The following is an 8,089-nucleotide window of genomic DNA, read 5'->3' on the forward strand; positions in this document are numbered from 1 at the left end:
AAATCTATTTATATATAAAAAGTACTTGACGGGTTCACCGTAAAAAGATGATTACCGTAGAAATTACTACAATAATTAGAGAAATCTGGCCTTTAATTCAGTGGGCCTAATACCATCGGAGAAATAAGAATGGTTAGATCTTCATTAAGACTAGCCACAATGGGTAGTAACATGGACTAGTAACATGCCCATGTTACTAGTCTATGTTACTACCTCTATAGTGGGGAGTAACATATGTGTGGTAACATGCAACACTTTATTTCTTACACTATAGACACATCTTGCATTGATATGTGTGATGTTACTCATACTAATAGTAACTAGCTATGTTACCACTTTCATTTCTTTCTTCATTTATTGCATGCCACATCATCTATTTAACCTAGATATGTGTGATGTTACTACCTATGTTACTCCCATTGTGGGTAGTCTAACCAGGTGGACCCATGCCTTCCGTACCATCACAAACAATCTGTCGATTCTGTTGAACCATCCCATGAATTAAAAAAGTCACAGCCATGCCACAATTAAAAAAACAGAACAACACGTGTTTAAAAATACACAGCGGTAAAAAAAGGGTCATCACACGTTAAAAATGTACTCAAAATACATAGCCATAAAAAATCACACGTTAAAAATGTACTCAAAATACATAGCCATAAAAAAAGCTGATCATTACACGTTTAAAAATATATACTCTCATTGTCCCAGAAAAAGTCAAACGATCATGTACAGGACGCAATGACCAAACTCTCACAATCCTATGCAAAGATACAATCTCTCCAAACATAACCAAACTCTACCAATATTGTACAGAGATACAATCTCTCCAAGCAGAAACAAAATCTCACGTTCACGTACATATATAAAATCTCTCCGCATCCAAGTAACATCTCTTTCCATCGAGCAAGCGTGGTCAACTCAGCCATCCCTAAAATACCTTCCCCAGGCAATGGTTCGACCATGTCAAAAATTCATTGTCCTTTAGATTTCAGAAGAGTACCCTTATTACATCATCTTCCTCCAGCAAACAACACTTCGATGTCAACTTCCTCCAACAATTGGCACTTCAGCATTGTCTTCCTGCATCGGTCACAAGCCCCCCAATCTCATGTCGACTATCCTCAATCGTAATCTGCTACGTCAAGAGATCAGACCATCTTTAGTAAGTACCATCTCACATAATTATAGCGTGCTCCTCTACTATAATCTGGGATTGTGGAATGGCCTCCATAGGTTTGAAGTCTATTAAGAAGCAAAGGGTAAGAGTACTGCAGTATGGTATCTACTTACAGTTTGTAGATCAGATAATGGTCACATAATATTTGGATTGAGTACCTCAGTAATTATGTCTAATAAAGTACCTCATTAATCAAGTACATATGGCATAAAAATAATGAGAAAAAGTAAAGCGAAAAGTAATAAAAATAATGAATCTTCACAAACTTGAGCATTAATCTGCAACCTGTGGTGGACCAACCATTGGGACGAGCAGGGTTGGCCAGCCTAGGTCTTATGCGGCGGAGCAAGATACTCCCCTGTCCAAAGACCAGCAGGTGCATCGCCATTGATCTTTGTAGTCATCCATCACCCCAAAAAAACACAAATTCAGGTCTACCACTGTCTGTAATAATATTATAATATCATCCTCTTAAACTTTATATTTGCATTCTCTATTGTGCAGGAATAAACAATGACAAGAAATGGTGGGCCACATACCAGGAATTTGAGAAACATGTAAAAGGTGGTTAGAACAAATCAAATATGCAATCCAACAAGGTGATCCGTTACTAATCGTGATTCTTTTATATGTGGTATCACAAGAATGTTACAACTAAAAAGACAACAATTCCAGTTAGGCATAAGAGGTTCCTAATTGATTTTAGCTTGGACAAGAAAACAATATTTAAAATTATTATCTTATTGTTGCAAATCCAGACAATCAACAAAACGGCAAGATTGGAAAGTAGAATGAAACCGCAAGAAATGATAAATAAACAGTCTTCCATCATAATGGGGATGCCCCACAATACACAGCCACACAAAAAGGACAACCTTTGATCAACTTCAAGTAAAAAAATCTTCACAACTTTTACCTTATGTGTGTTATAATCTCTTTGGTTCTAAACTTTACCACTAATGATGCACAGGAAGCAACATTATGTTGCATATGCCTTGCACATCAATTCTGCTGTAGTCCCATTCAACAGATATCTACTGGTCAAATATCAAGCACATATAAATGTAGAGGTGTGCAATAGATCCCTATCAATAAAATACCTTTTTTAATACATAAATAAAGGTGATGACCAAGCCACAGTGCTAATTGTTGGAAAATAGTTCAATTTGAATTGCACTTCAGAGATCCCTACGTCGAAAGATTGCCTTTCCACTTGGAAAATGAGCAGCAAGTCATCTTTTCATATCCTACAGATTTAACAAAGATTGCAACGAAAGAAAGAGTAGGAATCGCCAAATTTACACACTGGATGGATGTGTGAAGAAGCCAGTAAATTAACATATGCACAGTCGTTACATTTTATATGTACAACGCGATCAGACCTATATTCAATTTTACTTTTAAATCTGAATTTGTCTTTCGAAAATATTTAAATTATAGCTAACCATAAATATACTAATTATTTCTTAAGTTTCCTGAATATTAATAGGGGTAGAGGGGCCTGCCACTGCCAATATCGTCCCAAGCCCGGAAAAAAGTGGAGGGGGCATAAACATATTAACACTACGCTATACTCTGTATTTTGCATTCATAACTTACTATCATCATTTAGTACCTTTACCATAAGTCAATCGAAAGAAAATCAAGGGCAACCAGTATAGATGATGGTATAAAAAACATGAACAGGAACGTTAGTCACTGAAAAGCAATACCTTATTTAATTATATTAGTTCAATCATACAAAGACAAAAAAAGGATAAGAGGAAGGAGGACATGTGGATGAAAATATTCAATGACCAAGCCAGGTTGCCTCTGTCGACGACGAAGACAAATTTTTGGCCTGCCTCGCTTTTGGACAGTGACGACGTGTCCGAGTAGGAACTTGGGGGCAACATTGTCCCCACCAATCCCCTACATGCATGTCGATGGAAAAAGCACCTCCAATTCGGTTATCATGTCTGCGTGGACATATGCTTACATTCTTTCCAATTTCACTCACTAATTATTATCTACCTCATTCAACACCTATGGAGCCCTTAAAAAATCACATGCTTTTTCAAGATTTCAAGGAAAAGTGAAGAAACATTTTTCACTAAACAGGCATTTCCTTAATTACGTTATATTCAATCGCAGAAACAAAGGACATGGTTATGAAAAAAATGAATATATGACAGTCAGGAAAAGGGAAAAGGGGACCTTCGAACTTCGAAGAATGTCGCCGATGTGGAGGATGCGTTTTGCTGGCGCTCTAGGGGCAGAAAACGTCTCCACCATCCTCATACTAAAGGTTGATCAAAGCTGGTTGCGAGAGGCGAAATCCATGCCCACATCACCTGCATGGACGTCGAGAGCAACAACACCGTGCAGATGGATGATCTCGCCTACTCCCTTGCGCAGCTCCACCTTGGGCCCTGCTACCCCTCTATCGCTGTTTACCAGCCTAGACCGAGGAGGCGTACGTGGAGACAAACCAGCCGCCGTTGAAGTTCATCCTATGGCCGCACTAGCGAATCGAGCTGCGGGCGTAAATGATGAAGGGTGACCCATATATTTTATTATTGCCTCTAGGGCATATTTCCAACATTCATAAAGTCATATCATATTATTTTCTTCATAGCATGGACATTTGGACTTTTTACGTGGTTCAAAGCAATAGTCTAGTTTTGACATAATTATTTAGATACTCAAGCATATCAACAAGCAACCATGTCTTTCAAAATATCAATGCTAAAACAAGTTATCCCTAGACCATCATCCTCAAATATTGATCCATTCATGAAAAACACTAGAATATTAACTACACCTAATACTTGAGCACGATCATATTGCCTCTTAGTTGGTGCTTTTATAGGAGAAGATGGAGACTCAAAATAAAATTTGCATAAAGTAAAGAAAGGCCCTTCACAGAGGGAAGTAGGGATTTGTAGAGGTGGCAGAGCGCAAAGCGAAAAATCTATTTATATATAAAAAGTACTTGACGGGTTCACCGTAAAAAAGATGATTACCGTAGAAATTACTACAATAATTAGAGACATCTGGCCTTTAATTCAGTGGGCCTAATACCATCGGAGAAATCAGAATGGTTAGATCTTCATTAAGACTAGCCACAATGGGTAGTAAAATGCACTAGTAACATGCCAATGTTACTAGTATATGTTACTACCTCTATAGTGGGGAGTAACATATGTGTGGTAACATGCAACACTTTATTTATTACACTATAGACACATCTTGCCTTGATATGTGTGATGTTACTCATACTAATAGTAACTAGCTATGTTACCACTTTCATTTCTTTCTTCATTTATTGCATGCCACATCATCTATTTAACCTAGATATGTGTGATGTTACTACCTATGTTACTCCCATTGTGGGTAGTCTAACCAGGTGGACCCATGCCCTCCGTACCATCACAAACAATCTCTCGATTCTGTTGAACCATCCCATGAATTAAAAAAGTCACAGCCATGCCACAATTAAAAAAACAGATCAACACGTGTTTAAAAATACACAGCGGTAAAAAAAGGGTCATCACACGTTAAAAATGTACTCAAAATACATAGCCACAAAAAATCACATGTTAAAAATGTACTCAAAATACATAGCCATAAAAAAAACTGATCATTACACATTTAAAAATATATACTCTCATGGTACCAGAAAAAGTCAAAAGATCATGTACAGGACGCAATGACCAAACTCTCACAATCCTATGCAAAGATACAATCTCTCCAAACATAACCAAACTCTACCAATATTGTACAGAGATACAATCTCTCCGAGCAGAAACAAAATCTCATGTTCACGTACATATATAAAATCTCTCCGCATCCAAGTAACATCTCTTTCCATCGAGCAAGCGTGGTCAACTCAGCCATCCCTAAAATACCTTCCCCAGGCAATGGTTCGACCATCTCAAAAACTCATTGTCCTTTAGATTTCAGAAGAGTACCCTTATTACATCATCTTCCTCCAGCAAACAACACTTCGATGTCAACTTCCTCCAACAAGTGGCACATCAGCATTGTCTTCCTGCATCGGTCACAAGCCCCCAATCTCATGTCGACTATCCTCAATCGTAATCTCCTACGTCAGGAGATCAGACCATCTTTAGTAAGTACCATCTCACAGAATTATAGCGTGCTCCTCTACTATAATCTGGGATTGTGGAATGGCCTCCATAGGTTTGAAGTCTATTAAGAAGCAAAGGGTAAGAGTACTGCAGTATGGTATCTACTTACAGTTTGTAGATCAGATAATGGTCACATAATATTTGGATTGAGTACCTCAGTAATTATGTCTAATAAAGTACCTCATTAATCAAGTACAGATGGCATAAAAATAATGAGAAAAGTAAAGCGAAAAGTAATAAAAATAATGAATCTTCACAAACTTGAGCATTAATCTGCAACCTGTGGTGGACCAACCATTGGGACAAGCAGGGTTGGCCAGCCCAGGTCTTAAGCGGCGGAGCAAGATACTCCCCTGTCCAAAGACCAGCAGGTGCATCGCCATTGATCTTTGTAGTCATCCATCACCCCCAAAAAACACAAATTCAGGTCTACCACTGTCTGTAATAATATTATAATATCATCCTCTTAAACTTTATATTTGCATTCTCTATTGTGCAGGAATAAACAATGACAAGAAATGGTGGGCCACATACCAAGGAATTTGAGAAACATGTAAAAGGTGGTTAGAACAAATCAAATATGCAATCCAACAAGGTGATCCGTTACTAATCGTGATTCTTTTATATGTGGTATCACAAGAATGTTACAACTAAAAAGACAACAATTCCAGTTAGGCACAAGAGGTTCCTAATTGATTTTAGCTTGGACAAGAAAACAATATTTAAAATTATTATCTTATTGTTGCAAATCCAGACAATCAACAAAACGGCAAGATTGGAAAGTAGAATGAAACCGCAAGAAATGATAAATAAACAGTCTTCCATCATAATGGGGATGCCCCACAATACACAGCCACACAAAAAGGACAACCTTTGATCAACTTCAAGTAAAAAAATCTTCACAAGTTTTACCTTATGTGTGTTATCATCCCTTTGGTTCTAAACTTTACCACTAATGATGCACAGGAAGCAACATTATGTTGCATATGCCTTGCACATCAATTCTGCTGTAGTCCCATTCAACAGATATCTACTGGTCAAATATCAAGCACATATAAATGTAGAGGTGTGCAACAGATCCCTATCAATAAAATACCTTTTTTAATACATAAATAAAGGTGATGACCAAGCCACAGTGCTAATTGTTGGAAAATAGTTCAATTTGAATTGCACTTCAGAGATCCCTACGTCGAAAGATTGCCTTTCCACTTGGAAAATGAGCAGCAAGTCATCTTTTCAGATCCTACAGATTTAACAAAGATTGCAACGAAAGAAAGAGTAGGAATCGCCAAATTTACACACTGGATGGATGTGTGAAGAAGCCAGTAAATTGACATATGCACAGTTGTTACATTTTATATGTACAACGCGATCAGACCTATTTTCAAATTTACTTTCAAAGCTGAATTTTTCTTTCGAAAATATTTAAATTATAGCTAACCATAAATATACTAATTATTTCTTAAGTTTGCTGAATATTAATAGGGGTAGAGGGGCCTGCCACTGCCAATATCGTCCCAAGCCCGAAAAAAAGTGGAGGGGGCATAAACATATTAACACTACGCTATACTCTGTATTTTGCATTCATAACTTACTATCATCATTTAGTACCTTTACCATAAGTCAATCGAAAGAAAATCAAGGGCAACCAGTATAGATGATGGTATAAAAAACATAAACAGGAACGTTAGTCACTGAAAAGCAATACCTTATTTAATTATATTAGTTCAATCATACAAAGACAAAAAAAGGATAAGAGGAAGGAGGACATGTGGATGAAAATATTCAATGACCAAGCCAGGTTGCCTCTGTCGACGACGAAGACAAATTTTTGGCCTGCCTCGCTTTTGGACAGTGACGACGTGTTCGAGTAGGAACTTGGGGGCAACATTGTCCCCACCAATCCCCTACATGCATGTCGATGGCAAAAGCACCTCCAATTCGGTTATCATGTCTGCATGGACATATGCTTACATTCTTTCCAATTTCACTCACTAATTATTATCTACCTCATTCAACACCTATGGAGCCCTTAAAAAATCACATGCTTTTTCAAGATTTCAAGGAAAAGTGAAGAAACATTTTTCACTAAACAGGCATTTCCTTAAGTACGTTATATTCAATCGCAGAAACAAAGGACATGGTTATGAAAAAAATAAATATATGACAGTCAGGAAAAGGGAAAAGGGGACCTTCGAACTTCGAAGAATGTCGCCGATGTGGTGGATGCGTTTTGCTGGCGCTCTAGGGGCAGAAAATGTCTCCACCATCCTCATACTAAAGATGGATCAAAGCTGGTTGCGAGAGGCCAAATCCATGCCCACATCACTTGCACGGACGTCGAGAGCAACAACACCGTGCAGATGGATGATCTCGCCTACTCCCTTGCGCAACTCCACCTTGGGCCCTGCTACCCCTCTATCGCTGTTTACCAGCCTAGACCGAGGAGGCGTACGTGGAGACAAACCAGCCGCCGTTGAAGTTCATCCTATGGCCGCACTAGCGAATCGAGCTGCGGGCGTAAATGATGAAGGGTGACCCATATATTTTATTATTGCCTCTAGGGCATATTTCCAACATTCATAAAGTCATATCATATTATTTTCTTCATAGCATGGACATTTGGACTTTTTATGTGGTTCAAAGCAATAGTCTAGTTTTGACATAATAATTTAGATACTCAAGCATATCAACAAGCAACCATGTCTTTCAAAATATCAATGCTAAAACAAGTTATCCCTAGACCATCATCCTTAAATATTGATTCATTCATGAA

General features: G+C 38.0%; 1 long non-coding RNA gene across 1 annotated transcript; it reads right to left on the minus strand.

Annotated features, from left to right (window-relative positions):
* Positions 1-730: 730 nt before the first annotated feature.
* Positions 731-3,461, minus strand: LOC120967962 (uncharacterized). The gene is made up of 2 exons (XR_012188344.1): positions 3,377-3,461; positions 731-1,135 (listed from the first exon to the last, which is right to left on the minus strand). It is a non-coding gene; the product is annotated as an uncharacterized lncRNA (long non-coding RNA).
* Positions 3,462-8,089: the final 4,628 nt, after the last annotated feature.

The sequence above is a fragment of the Aegilops tauschii genome, chromosome 7 (assembly GCF_002575655.3).
Source record: "Aegilops tauschii subsp. strangulata cultivar AL8/78 chromosome 7, Aet v6.0, whole genome shotgun sequence".
In the NCBI taxonomy this organism is placed as follows: Eukaryota; Viridiplantae; Streptophyta; class Magnoliopsida; order Poales; family Poaceae; genus Aegilops; species Aegilops tauschii.